Below are 14,949 nucleotides of genomic sequence, written 5' to 3' on the forward strand. Positions count from 1 at the left end.
TCTTCTTCTGCGCGAGTTCCTCCCTCTCTCCTTCCTCCGACCAGTTGTAGAAAACGGAAAGTCGTTGGTAATCTCAGAGAAGAAAACGGAACGTCACTCCTAATTTTCACTCCCGTCACTTCTTCGATAGTTTTTAATTCGAACTTTTAGTCAGCAAAGTTTCCACCAGGAGGCGTCCGGGCAGGTTTGTCCTGGCTTTTGTTCATTTTGTCTCCCTTTCTTGCTTTTACATTTTCTGTGTTTTTTTTACTTTTTTTTTTCATTCACACACAGACACGCCTATTCGTCCATCAGCTTGTCTTGCTTTCCTGGATTGACTTTTTCTGTTTTTTCTTTACTTTTTTATTCACACTCACAGACACACCTATTTGTCCATCAGCTTATAATTTTACTCTTCACCTCACCTGTATTGATCCCCAACACCTCCCCACCTGCCCTCATACATTCCCTCACACCTGTTCTTTTACCTCACACCTTTACGCTCCCTTCCACCACCTCCAACCCTCCCTGACACACCTTGGTCCTCCCTTTATTGACCTTTCATCCTCCCACCACACACATACACACGAACCACTTCTCTCTCACCACTCCACCACCACACACTTCACCTACTCTTCCACCGGCGCCACTCAAGATAAGAGGAAGAGAAGGCGGAGCAGGAGGAGGAGCAGGAGGAGGAGCAGGAAGAAGTGGAGGAGGAGTAAGAGGAGGAGGAGGAGATGTGGTAGTGATGCTTCTACCTCAGACTTCGACCGGTGGCTGCTCCATCTAGTGATTTCCAATATCCGAGGCAAAATGGTGTTATTGATTACTGTTGCAGCCGTCATGAAGGAGTCCCCGTGAGGTAAATTGAGCGATGATGAGTTTTTGGGGGCAGAGACAGTAGACGTTGCCAGGTTAGGTGTTGGAAGTAGAGAAAATGGCCCGGCAAGTTTTAAGTGGTTGAGGGACACATATAGAAGAAGGAAGGAGGAAGGGAAGAGAAGGAATTTAAGGTAAAATGAGACAGACAGATAGATGGGTGGATAGATAAATAGATAGCAGATAAATAGTCAAACATATGGATTCATAGATAGATAAATATATATTGATAAATAAATAAAGAACACCTTTGCCAATAATTCTACTCAGAGGTTACTTCACATGAAAACTACTAAAACACACACACACACACACACACACACACACACACACACACACACACACACACACGAGAGAGAGAGAGACAAACAGCTACAAGGACCGTGCAGAAACACAGCGCAGCGAGTCGTAAAAAGTAGTGAAAATAAAACCAATGTAAAGAAAGAAGAATGACTGCAAAGAAATAAGAGAGACAAAGATAGAGACAAGCAGAACGCAGTAAAAATGAGAACGATCGATTGAAACAACATACCAGGGGTCGGAGAGAGAGAGAGAGAGAGAGAGAGAGAGAGAGAGAGAGAGAGAGAGAGAGAGAGAGAGAGAGAGAGAGAGAGAGAGAGAGAGAGAGAGAGAGAGAGAGAGAGAGAGAGAGAGAGACTTTTTGAAATAGTTCGTCTTCCCTCGTTTCGCAAGAAGGCAAAAGATATCTTAGACTTGGCTTTAAGATCTAAAAATATAAGGAAGAAATACAGAATGAAAGAATAAATACAGATTGAAGAATGATGTAATATAAGGAATGCAAATATTAAAATAGGAAAAAAAAATTGGAAAGAGAAATGTATATAAATATGTGTTCCTCTTCCCAATGTTACTCTTTTTCTTGTTATTGTTGGTAATATTGTTGTTTTCAATTATTGGATATTCCCTTTGTATGCATTTTTTTTTTGTCATGAATACATTGTCTTAAAGTTGTCCTGCTAATACATTGTGTTAATTATAGATAGGTTTTGTTTTTTGAATCAGTGTTACTTTTTATGTCATGTTTCGGTTCATTGTACACTTTTGCTTCATTATATTATGTTTTCTCATTATCATCTTCATATTCTATCATCGTTGTCGTCCTGTGTCTTCCTCCTCCTCCTCCTCCTCCTCCTCCTCCTCCTCCTCCTCCTCCTCCTTTCTTATCCCAAACACATATCGATATTCTCACTCCTTCTCACAAGTCAATATGGTAATTTTCTCAGCCTGACTCAGTGGGCCATTTATTCTCTCTCTCTCTCTCTCGTTTACATAATTCGAGAAAAACGCATTAACTTGATGTAACTTGATATTCACCGCAATAAAAATACTTAATTAATGTACAGATAAATCATACTTTTCAGTTTTAAAGTATAATGTTTGTTAATGTCCAAGTAAAAAAGGGGCTCTATTTATACCATACAGCCTCCCATCAGCTTTCCACCTCTCTTTTAATCCTCCTATGACTTTCCTTCTCATCACTCTCGCCCACGCACGCACTCCCCTTTCCCTTCCATTCCCTACCCATAAATACCCTCCTCCTGTAGCGACCCTTCTTTTCCCTTCCCTTTGCTTCCCTGTTCTTTCCTTGCCTTCCTTCCTCCATCCTTTCATTTAATATCATTACATTAATTTTTCTTTCCTTCCCTTTCTTTTCTTTTCTTTTAATTTCATTTCATTTTCTGTCCAGTCTATTGCATTACCTTCCATTTTATTATTTTCCATTCCCTTGCTCCGAACCTCCCTTCTGCTCTTCCTCTCCTACCTCTCATCCTTTCCTCTCTCTCCCCCTCCCTCACTCCCCCCCATCACCTCTCTCGCGTGTGGCAAATGCGATACTGTGCACTCAAATTAATGTGTGAAAGTTTGGGATCATGTTACGTTACGTTCACGCGGTAAATACTTTTTTTCGTGTACTATATATGAGTTCAGATATGTAGTACAGCGTGTGTGTGTGGGGGGGGGGAGGCGTGTGTGTTTGTGTGGGTGTGAGGGGGGTTGTGTGTGTGTGTGTGTGTGTGTAAGTGTGTGTGTGTGTGTGTGTGTGTGTGTGTGTGCGTGTGCGTGTGTGTGTGATTTGTTGGAGAGTTTAACTGCACTGAAATCGATTTTTGTCTTGTATTTTTTTCTATTTTTTTTCCTTTTATTTTTGTTTTGAAATATTGCTTCTTTTTCCTCTTTAACGTCTTTATCTTTTGTGTTTACATTTCTCTTAACAGCAGTTAAGATTTTAATCTCACCCGCAACGGTTTTCGTTCCTCGTGAATCATCTCCTCCCCCTCCTCCTCCTCCTCCTCCTCTTCTTCTTCTTCCTCCTCCTCCAGCATCATCATTATCATTTAATGCCGAAAATGAAACTGAATAACAATCTAAACTTTAAAAAGATGGAAAGAAGGAGGAGGAACAAAGGAACACAAAGAAAGAACAAAAACAGCAGACCTGATGGTCTTTACGAGGCTGTTTGTGACAAGCTACACTAACTATCTAATCAAAGATGGAAGATGAAGGACAGCAAAGGCGAAGGCTCCTCCAGCCAAAGCTGGCAGGAACGGAAAAAGAACCATACAGCATGGAAAAACTGCATGGAAATTATGTAGGAAAAAGGAAAGAACTACCATTACTGCAACCACTAACCGGGCGATAAAAACGGACAAGGACACCAGTATTCGAAAGAAATTAACGGTATTACGACAATGAGTAATATCTTAGTTGCTGGTTGGATTAAAAATACTTGTCTAATCCATTCCTGAAGGCCGTAACTGTTGTACTACCAACGATGACACAGGGTAGAGAATTCCAAACATCCCGGAGGAGGAGGAGGAGGAGGAGAAGGAGGAGGAGGAAAAAGAATATTGAGAGGGAGAGAAAGAGGAAGAGGAGGTGGGAGAAGAGGAAGAGGAGGAAGTAGAAAAAGAAAAGGAAGGGTAGTAAACATGGAACACTTGCCAACATAAATCCTGTGCACATATAACGAGGCTGGCTGCTTTAATAATAATAATAATAATAATAATAATAATAATAATAATAAGTCCATTACCGCCGTGTCCTCACCCGCGCGCCGCGTTCCCCCTCGCCGAACACCTGTTCCCGGAGGAGGCGCCGCCGCCGCTCACTTCAAAACTCTCACAAAGCCGCGCGTCAAAAGTGCGAAACTCTCATCACAAGCCATGAAAATTCCGTCCCCCGTGAATGAAGGAAGGGACGAAGGTAGGAGGTGGGGAGGAAGAAGGGGTAGGAAGGACGAAGAAAGGATAGGGAGGAAAAAGGATAAGGTGGATGAATAGTAGGAAGGAAGAAGAAAGAATAGGAAGGGAGAAGGGAGAGTAGGAAGGAAAAAGGGAGGGTAGGGATACAAAATGGAGGACAAGGAAGAAGGGAGGGTAGGGAAGAAGACAGGGAAGGAGAGAATGGTCGAGGTGAGGGGGAGGAAGATGCAAGAGTCAGAAGTAACGCAGGAGAGAAAGAAGAATTGAAGTGACTGTGAAAGAGAGAGAGAAAAGAAGAAATACTAAAAATGAAGGAGAAAAATACGAAAGGGTGGAAGGAAGGAAAAGGGATAAAGACAAATGAGAGAAGCAGCGTAAATATGCAAGTAAGAATGGATGTGAAAATGAAAATATGCTACAAGAAAATAGAATGAATGGAGAAATATTAGAAAAGAAGGATACATGGAAGGAAGAATCCACAGTTGCATTGAGCTGAAGGAATGGAGACGAAGGAAGTGCAGACGAAGTGAAGGTAAAGAAGATGGAGGAGGAGGAGGAGGAGGAGGAAGATAAGCAGGAGGAGGAGTTGAAAGAGGATATGAGGATGGGGAGGGTGATAAGAAGGAGGAGAAGGAGGAGGAAGAGGAAGAGGAGGAGAAGGAGGAGGAGGAGAGGAGGTGGAGGAAGAGTATTGGTGCCATGAATCTCCTTCGTTTTGCACTTGTTCGCTGAGTCTCGTTTGAAAGTCGTGATGGATTAGTGTGTGTGTGTGTGTGTGTGTGTGTGTGTGCGTGTGTGTGTGTGACAGATATGAAGTAAAGTTTTCATGTTATTTCGATTCTCTGCTTGATAAATGTCTGGATTCGAATATTTCCTAATATTTCGATATTTATTTACATCATTAATATACGTTTATTGTCTGAATTTATTGATTTATGTATATGTACTTCTACACCTCTCTTTATTTATTTATTTATTTTTTTACAGCAGAGGAGTCAGTTCAAAGGCATAAAAAAGGAAACAAATGTGAAAAAAAAGCCCGCTACTCACTGCTCCTAAAAAGAGTTAGAGGAGTGGCCAAAAGATAGGTCAGTTTCGGGATGTTTAGGATATATGTTTTTACTCATATTTCTGTAAGGTTATTTAATATGAGTGTGTATTTATCTACTTCTCTACATATCTATAGACTTTTTTTTTATATATGTGTTTTTATAATTTAGTATTTTTTGTTAACTTACATTAACTTATCTATTTAAGTTTATCTCATCATGTCACTAATCTCACAACCATCATCTCTAATCTCACTTCCAGCATCACTAATCTCACCCACAGCATCACTAATCGCGCTATCAGCATCACTTATCTCATCCACAACATCACTAATCTCACCATCAGCATCACTGACTTCACCACCAGCATCACTAATCTCGCCACCAGCATCACTAATCTCACCACCAGCATCACTAATCTCACCACCAGCATCACTAATCTCACCTATAGCATCACTAATCTCACCATCAGCATCACTAACCTCACCACCAGCATCACTAATCTCACCACCAGCATCCCTAATCTCCTCACCACCACTACAGTCCCCCTCCCATACCACCACCACCACCATCACCACGACCTCCACCACCACCACCAGCACCACCACCTTCCCCACCCCACCCTCACCCCACACCAGGCTGCCGTGAGGTCCGCCCGTCTCTCATTTTCCTCAATGTGGGAAAAATTCGAGGCCGCAGTATTTTCTTTGATTTATTTGCAACACTTTTTTAAGGCAATGTGGCGCCCTCGATGAGTTACGGACTCCTCGGTTGCTGTGCGCTTTCCCGCCCTCTCTTTCCTTTTCTTAATCTCTTTGTTTCATCGTGTGTCGGTGGTTTGTCCTGACTTGGTGTCCTGTTCCATCCTTGTATGGTATCTGTTGTCATAATTGTGATCTTTTATTGCCAGCTGCTTTTTCGTATTTATCCATTTTATTTCCTCTTTTTCCGTCTATGAGAGTATTGCCTTCATGTTGCTATTTCTCGTTTTCCAATGGTCGATAACAGTTCCTTATTTTTGTTCAATAGCCTATAATATTTTTTTTTGTTTGTTTTTAGCATATATGTCTAGTCAAAGAAAATATTAGGCATCCCTTCCTCTTTACCAAACGCAAAGATAAAATTTATAGATGCTATGAATACTTGATGAGGTAATGTTATTTTTGTACACAGATGTAAATCAGCGTCATATATCATCATTAGCAAACAAATTCACACCAGACAACAAGGGTAACCCACGCATTGTTATTCTCGTGTTCGTTCCGTCTCTCCCGTCACGCGTATCACAATGTATCATTCAGTTAAGTGTCATTTAAAGTATCGTTCAGGAAGAGTGCCATTAATTTTTACAGCCTCTTCATGTTACTTCCTCTCACACCTGTTAATTATATACATCATCATTCAGGAATATGTAGATTAGAGAGATTCAGCTTTTAACTTTAATATCAAACGGCACTGAAACTTAAAACTGTGAAGAACGAGCAAAGATTAAGGAAAGAAATTATCGAAAGTTTACACCTGAATGGGTTTACATATTATTTTTAAGTGTTGAAAAATGAAAGAAAATTGTCCTTCATCACAGATTTCTTTCCCTCTCTCCCTCTTCCACACACATAAAAAGTAAATCCTCGAATCAAGTCTAGTAAAGAAAGAAATAAGCCTATAAATTAAATGGAAGACACTGATGAAGACAACTTGATTCTCTCTCTCTCTCTCTCTCTCTCTCTCTCTCTCTCTCTCTCTCTCTCTCTCTCTCTCTCTCTCTCTCTCTCTCTCTCTCTCTCTCTCTCTCTCTCTACCTCTCTCTCTCTCTCTCTCTCTCTCTCTCTCTCTCTCTCTCTCTCTCTCTCTCTCTCTCTCTCTCTCTCTCTCTCTCTCTCTCTCTCTCTCTCTCTCTCTCTCTCTCTCTCTCTCTCTCTCTCTCTCTCTCTCTCTCTCTCTCTCTCTCTCTCTCTCTCTCTCTCTCTCTCTCTCTCTCTCTCTCTCTCTCTCTCTCTCTCTCTCTCTCTCTCTCTCTCTCTCTCTCTCTCTCTCGTGCAATAAAGCGACAGATAACGTTCCTCTCAGGCCATCTATTGTCAAGCGATAAAGAGAGCTACCCAAGACCCACCTTAACCCCCCCTTCCCCCCTCCCCCTTGGACCCCCTTCCCCTCCCCCACCCAGGAAACTTGTCACCCACCTCCCCTTACCCGACCATGAATCCACCTTGCCTTACCCTTCCTCCTTCCCCCCCTCCTTCCTTCCTCCCCCTCCCTCCGGTCCGTTTCTTTCCTTACCTCTATCACCTCTTCCCCATTTTCTTCCCCTCCCTTCTCTTGTCACCTTATCTCTCTCCCTCCTCTCTCTTTCCTAACTTTTTCCCTCTGTCTCTCTCTCCCTCTATCTCCCTTGCCTTCACCTGTCTCCTAACTCGTGGATCTCGTCGCTCGCTACCTGAATTCCTTGCTACTTTTCCTTGTCTTATCTCTTTGCTTTCTAACGTTATTCGCTTTGCAATACCTGTTCTTACCTTGATCTTCTTACGGTTGCTACTTTATGCGTGTTTTCTTTACCGTAACTTAACCTTCCTTGTTCTTTTTTTTTCCCCGCCGTTGCCTCCACTGTTATGTCTTCCCCCTTTCGCCTTGATTTATTTCCTCTCATACCCAGCGCTGCCATATTACCGTACTCAGCGCATTGTATTTTCGCTGTTTCTGACCGATAACTATAACAAAAAAACAAAAAAGCATCAATAAATAACGGTTTTAACGATAACTTGAATATGCTACCGTTATTTGTGTAGGTACGACAGTTTGGGGAGTAAAAATGATAAATACAATGTTCTGAGTACGACACTTTGGCAACGCTGCTCACACCCCTAACTGCTTTACCTCATTCCCTCCCTGCCCTGCCTTTCCTCCTTCCTTCTTCGTTGTAGATAACACGCCTATCCACCTTCATATACAACATTACCTCTTTTTGTTACGTTTTTCTAACCGTATCCAACCCCACCTTAATGTCTATCCTGTCCCAGCTACATAAAAACTCAAGCCCACTTCTCTCTCCACTTATTATTCTCCTTGCCACTCCACTCTTTCTCCTTGCCAACTCTATTCCTTTTTCTCCTTCTAATTCTAACTATTCCTTATCTCCTTACCAACTCAATCCCACACTTTTAACGCTGCCAGACACCATTTAATCAGTACTTCCCTTACACCATAACGTTTTAACCTTTTCCTCTTTAATAACCTTCTATACATATTAACTTTTTTTTTCTTGTGGCAGCTTCCACCCCCGCCGCCTCTTTCCACCTCAGCGCCTGCCCTTCCATCACCACCTTAGACAGCCAGGGAGGAGGGGAAACTGTCATCTTGTGGGCCGTAAGTATTTTTTGCTCTATTTGTATCGTATTTATGACGTGTATATCTTCTCCTCGTGTGGTATTCATGTTTTTTTCTCTATCATTTCAATTTTTTCATGTTTTATTTTCTCTATCATTTCTATTTTTTCATGTTTTTTTCCTTTCATTTAAATTTTTTCATGTTTTTTTCTCTTATTTCATTTTTTTCATGTTTTTTTCTCTATCATTTCAATTTTTTCATGTTTTTTCCCTTTCATTTCAATATTTTTCAGGTTTTTTTCCCTAACATTTCAATTTTTCATGTTTTTTTTCCTATTATTTCAATTTTCTCATGTTTTTTTCTCCATCATTTTTATTTTTTCATGTTTTTTTCTTCATTTCTATTTTTTCATGTTTTTTCCCTATCATTTCTATTTTTTCATGTTTTTTCTCTATCATTTCATTTTTTTCATTTTTTTTTCTCTCAATCAAGTCTTTTTTTTTTTTCAATGTGACGGCTGTGTTTTAATGTATGTATAACGACGACAACAAAATCAACAAAATATTTTCACATAACAACAACAACAACAAAAAAAACACAAAACGAAGATGTTACTGCTAATGATGATGATGATGATTCCACTTAATGAATACCAACGGAATAATAATAATACAACACAACGGAAAATATAATCGAAAAAAATATTAACGAAAATTGACAAGGCATATTCCCTCTTTTTTTTTTATTATTATTTTTTTTTTTTAGAATATTCACCTCCCGTCACCACTGCTGCATCTTTTGAGGTTCCTCGGCGTTGGTTTGAAGTTCTAATTGGTTGTTTGAATTTTCTGTTTCCATTTTCTTTTCCCTCATCTTTGTTGCCTTTGGAGAGTAAATAATGATAACATAGCCACTTTCTCTCCTTTTTCTCTGCACTTAGGTTTCTTATTTGGGGGAGCGAGAGAATTACGGGATGGCCGGCGGGAGTGATGAAGAGGAGGAGGAGGAGGAGAGGAGAGGAGAGGAGAGGAAAGAGAAGAGAAGAGGGAGAGGCGGGAGAGCGAGAGAGGGAGAGAGAAAGATGGAGGGAGGAGAAACAGACCAAGATCACGATATGGAAACGTTTTTTGGAATGAAGAAAGAAAGAAGGAACATTTACAGACACACACACACACACACACACACACACACACACACACACACACACACACACACACACACACACACACACACACACACACACACACACACACACACACACACACACACCAACAAACACACAAACAGAAACGAACAGAACCTAGCAACAGACACACATACACACACACACACAGACAGGAAAACCAAGCGCTGGCCAAACACAGACAGGCACGGACGAAGTGACAAAGAGACATGGTTACTGAAGAAGGGGAGAGCGTAAGCCCAGCGGGAAACGCAGACAAACAGACGCTAATAGAGGATATCCTATTCCTTCACACGGTTGACTCCTGCTGGTCCTGGTAATTCATTTAATCCTCCCTAACCTGTTCCTGCAAGCGAGTGTGGGTGAGGAAGGTGTGTGTGTGTGTGTGTGTGTGTGTGTGTGTGTGTGTGTGTGTGTGTGTGTGTGTGTGTGTGTGTGTGTTTGTGTTTGTTAAATTTGCCCATCTCTTTCCCTTCTTTTACTCTCACTCTTTCTCCCTCTCCTTCTTTTCTCTAATTCTTTCTCCTTTTCCTTCTCTCATTCTTCCTTTTCCTACTTTTTTAGCTTTCTTTTATCTTGTCCTCAACTTCCATCCTCTCGTACATTTATTTTATTCACTTCTATGTACTTTATTTTTTTTCTACTTCTGTCCCTCATATTCTTAACATTATTTGCATTTTTTTCCTCACTATTTATTCCCTGTCTCATCTTTTTTCGTTTTCCTTCTCATATTTATTTCTTTACTTATCTCATTAATCGTTTCCTTCAATTCTCCTTTTTTTTCTGCCCTTCATTTTTTTTGTACTCGTTATTCTCCTCCTCCTCCTCCTCCTCCGTTTCCTTCCTTTCCTTTATGCCTTCCCCTTCCGTTTCCTTTTTCCGCGTGTTCCTCCGTTCTCACACACTTCAGTTTTTCTTTCCCTTTTGTTCACGCCTCCGACACACGACCCGCCGCAAAAAGAGTGAATGTTATCGCCCAAGGAATAGTCTCACTGTTAGTCTTTCCTTTTTTTTGCTACACTGTTGCCTATGGATTAATTTTGCAGGTAAAGTAAAGGTGTGTGTGTGTGGTGTGCAAGGGAATTTTTGAAGTTTTGCTGCTAGTGGTATTGAAACTGGTGGTCGTGGTAGTAGTAGTAGTAGTAGTAGTAGTAGTAGTAAAGTTGTAGTAGTAGTAGTAGGAGTAGGAGGAGTGGTTGTATGGTAAAGAATGGTAGTAATGGTTTTGATGATCGTGTAGGTTGTGGTAATCTTCGTGATGAAAGTCCAAATGGTGACGGTCATGGATGTAGTTATGACATAAACAGTAGCATCGTAGTTGTAGTAAGAGTGGTTATTATAAGAAATAAAAATAAAATACATGATATCAACAGCAAAACAACGTACCATAGAGAAATGCTCAGTATATATTGGGAAACTCAGATGGTTGGTCTTCACCACTAATGGACGAGAAGGAAAAGACAATGGAAGAGGGAATGGTGTAGAAGAAGGAGGAGGACGAGGAAGAGGCACAAAAGTAGTGGATGGAAAACGAGGAGGAGAAAGATGCCGAAGGTGAAGAAAAGGAGAGGAAGAAGAGCAGGGGTCGATTATTATTCCTTTGCACCTGAGCGGGTAAGAGGATTAGATCACTTATGGAGAGGATCAGACGCCACCTGAGATCCTGCGGTGTTTATCCTTATGCTTCAAAGGTGTTGTGGTGTGAGGGATGGTGTGTTTTTAGTGCTAAATGGTGATAGTGGTGTTGTTGATGGTACTGGCTTTGGTGGTGTTGATTGGTGTTGCCTGGGTGCTGGTGGTGGCCTGATAAAGGATGTGTTGTTAGGGTGCAGAGGCGGTGATGAAAGAAGGATGTGTGTTTGTTTCTCTGATAAAAAGAAAGATAATGGTGGCATCTGTTTGGCTGTATTTTCCTTGCATTACTATCATTATCTTATTATTATCAGAAGTAGTAGTGGTAGTAGTCATAGTAGTAGTAGTGTTTCTTTTCAAGTACTCAAATTCCTTCCACCTGGTAATTCTCCATCGCTCAGCACGTCAGGCGAAGCAAACTAATTCCCCTTCACGTTTCTCTTATAATCATCCGCCTCATTACTGGTTCACACTTTCCTACACAAACTTGTTCTCCTTAAGGCAACGCAGAGAACATCCTTCCATTTGTCTGGCGGAGGGAGAGGAGAGAGGGGGAGGGAATGAGGGTGGCGGGTGTGTGTGCAAGGAGGAGGAGAAGAGGATGTGGAGGGGGACGAGGGAGAGGAAGAGCAGCCTCGTTATTGGTAAACCATCGATTAAGGATTACAAGCCTCGTGGGGCGTTTGACCTAATGGTGCTGAGTGAGGGTGAAAAATGTTACGACCTTCTTCTACTCCTCCTCCTCCTTCTCTTACTTCTCCCCCCTCCTCGCCCTCTTCTGGGGAGTGTTTTGAGGGGTCCGGAATGTGGATAACGGGCGGGGAGGGACTGCTGGGGGAAAATAAACGTCCATCTCGCATCCTTTTTTCTTCCTTCCCTCCCTTTCCCCCTCCCTCCCTCCGTCTCCTTCCTTTATCTGGGCTCCTTATGGTCCTCACTTCTCTCTCCTTCCCTTTTATCCCCCTATTCTGAGCTCATATTGTATCCTACCTAATCGTTCCCCTTTCTCCTTCCACCTATTGCATCCGTCTCTTCTCCCCATCTTCTCCATTTCAGCTTTTCTCCTTTCTCATCTAAATCATTTTGTCACTCCTCCATCTTCATACTTTTATCTCGCATTCCTCCTTCCCCCCTTCCTTTTGTTTACTTCTGTTTGCCTATGCTTGGTTTTCACTTCCTTGTCTTCTCTATTCCATTTTATCTCCTCTCTCATCTACATCATTTTCTCACCTCCTTTTTCATGCTTTTATCTCACATTCCTCCTTCTCTCCTTTCTTTTGTTTACTTCTCTTTGTCTATGTTTGCTTTTTTTACTTTATCATCTCCATTCCATTTTTTTCTCCTTTCTCATTTAAACAGTTTTCTCACTCCTCATCCTCCATGCTTCTCTTCCGCACTCCTCCTTCCCTCTTTCCTTCTGTTCACCTCTCTACCTATGCTTGCTTTATACTTCATCTTTTTACCCCTTCTCTCATGCAGCAACACTCGTCTCATGAACGCTCTTGGTCTTGCACTTGGGTATGAATTTCTGACAGACTCTCAGCTCTCGGAACGCCTTACTATCCCCTTATAGGTCTTGCACGGCCCAAAAAACTTAGATCTGATGTGATGTAAGATATGATTCACTGTGTGTTTGTGTGCGTGCTTGCGTCAATCAGCAGTGAAAGAGAAGAAAATGAAAATACATGAATAGCCCTTGCGAGAGACTGACGTGTGGCCTTTGAGTTGCAAGTAAGAAAAATGACAAGACAAAAGACTGGCAATGGTGGCAGAGGACGAGGATGAATGTTGGAGATGATGGTGAATGAATGAATAATAATAACTTGCAGGATTGGTGGTGGTGGTGGTGGTGGTGACGCGGATAAGTGATTGGTTATGTTGTTGTTGCCTTCTAAAGCGGCTTAGCGGGGCTCGATCACCTGCGCCGCGCTTGTGTTTGTGTGTGTGTGTGGGGGGGGGGGGGGTTGTGTGTGGGTGTGGGTGAGTGGGTGGGTGTGGGTGAGTGGGTGGTCGGATGTGTGTGTGTGGAGCCAAAGCTAAGTCACGCTAATTCACCTCCTCCTCCTCTTGCTCCTTCTCCTCCTCCTCTTCCTCCTCCTCTTCCTCTTCCTCCTACTCTTCATCATCATCATCCTATTCTCCCTTTCTTCGTCCTTCTCCTCTTCGTTATTCTCCTCTTCCTCTTCCTCCTCCTCTTCATCATCATCATCATCATCATCATCATCCTCTTCTTCCTTTTCTTCGTCCTTTTCCTCTTCGTCCTTCCCCTCTTCGTCCTTCTTCTCTTTCTCCTCCTCCTCCTCCTCCTCCTCCTCGCGCTTCTCCGGTTAATCAAGCAGTGCAGACGCGTCACTGAACTGCTGTTGCTGAAGCCGGTAATTGCCTCCTGAAAGTGACCACTCTGGGGGGGAGGAGGGAAAGAGGAGTGAGGGGAGGAACACAATACTGACTTTGATTTAGGAATAAGAGGCGATGTTAACAAATTTGCAAGTGACATGAAGCTTGGCAGGCTGATTAGAGCATATTAGCATGCCGAAGTACTACTGTCGGATGAACATGACAGGCTGTATGATCGGCCGGGAAAAGTGTGAGATGGAGTTGTCAGGATATGTTGGTCTCATTTTAGGACGGAATAACTCATTGCATTATTACCCGTTAAAGATCCTTCCCTATTCAAGTGTAAGTCGGACAGAGATTTAGGCTTCTCCTGGTCTCCCTCAAAGGACATCCGTGCATTCATTTTAGAAAACGCGCTTCCATTCAGATACGTCCGTAATAGAAGTGTTTAAGCTACTACTACGTTAAGTTAATCATTGGCTACATCATCTCGACTACTCTGTGCAGCTCTAGTTCACTTATAATGGGATGGACATTACCGTGATGGAATCTGTGCAGAGGAAAATTACTCTAACGATTCATGTTTTCTTTTTCTTTTTTTTACCGGCTATCAATAGTGCTTGTAGGCTTTCTTGAGGGGCCTCTTGTACCACCCCACCCCGTTAGTGGCGCAGGCGAATTTATTTATAGTGGGTGCCGTGATATATGCCGTGATATGTGGTTGAGAAACTTTCTGTATACGAGTGGGCTGAAACGTCTAAATTTGCATTCTCGTTTTAATCAGAATACATAACACAACCGAAGACGAATCGTTGTAGAGTGGCGCTTCATCATCAAACTCCACCATTCCTTTGAGCCACCACTTTCACCAAAACCAGTACCTCCTCCCCCCCCCCCCCCACCCCTACCCTAGACACCACAACAACTACCACGCCTACCATCACCACCATATACCATCACCAGCAACCAACCCTCACCACCACGGAACACGCCACGATATTAAGAGACGAGAACTATTATCTGAAGTTTTTGATAATTAGTTCGACCGGGTTCATGCAAGTTTAGATTACCGTAGCGTTTTATGGCACCGTTAAATAAAAATGAACCTATTATTTGGTATTGTTTACAGGGCTGGATAAGTAATAGGAGTGGGAGGCGGCGGCGGCGGCGGATATCGGAGGGGAATGAGGAGGAAAAGTACATTAGAGGCGTTAGTGAAAATTGGTGGTGGAGGTGGAGTGGAAAATGGGGGCAGAACTAGAAACGTGACGAGGGAGAAAGGGATGGAGAATGAAGGAAGAGGAAGGGAAGGAGGAAAAGGAAAAGTACCTGGACGCGACAA

The 14,949-nt window shown here is 42.3% G+C and overlaps 1 long non-coding RNA gene across 2 annotated transcripts in view; it reads left to right on the forward strand.

The window, feature by feature from the left end:
* The window catches only part of LOC127008979 (uncharacterized), a 123,660-nt gene that overhangs the window by 68,462 nt on the left and 40,249 nt on the right, over nucleotides 1-14,949 (forward strand). For both annotated transcript variants that reach the window (XR_007761497.1, XR_007761496.1), the window contains exon 4: nucleotides 8,400-8,494. This is a non-coding gene — a long non-coding RNA (uncharacterized LOC127008979). The remainder of the gene's footprint in view (nucleotides 1-8,399; nucleotides 8,495-14,949) is intronic.

The sequence above is a fragment of the Eriocheir sinensis genome, chromosome 39 (assembly GCF_024679095.1).
Source record: "Eriocheir sinensis breed Jianghai 21 chromosome 39, ASM2467909v1, whole genome shotgun sequence".
In the NCBI taxonomy this organism is placed as follows: Eukaryota; Metazoa; Arthropoda; class Malacostraca; order Decapoda; family Varunidae; genus Eriocheir; species Eriocheir sinensis.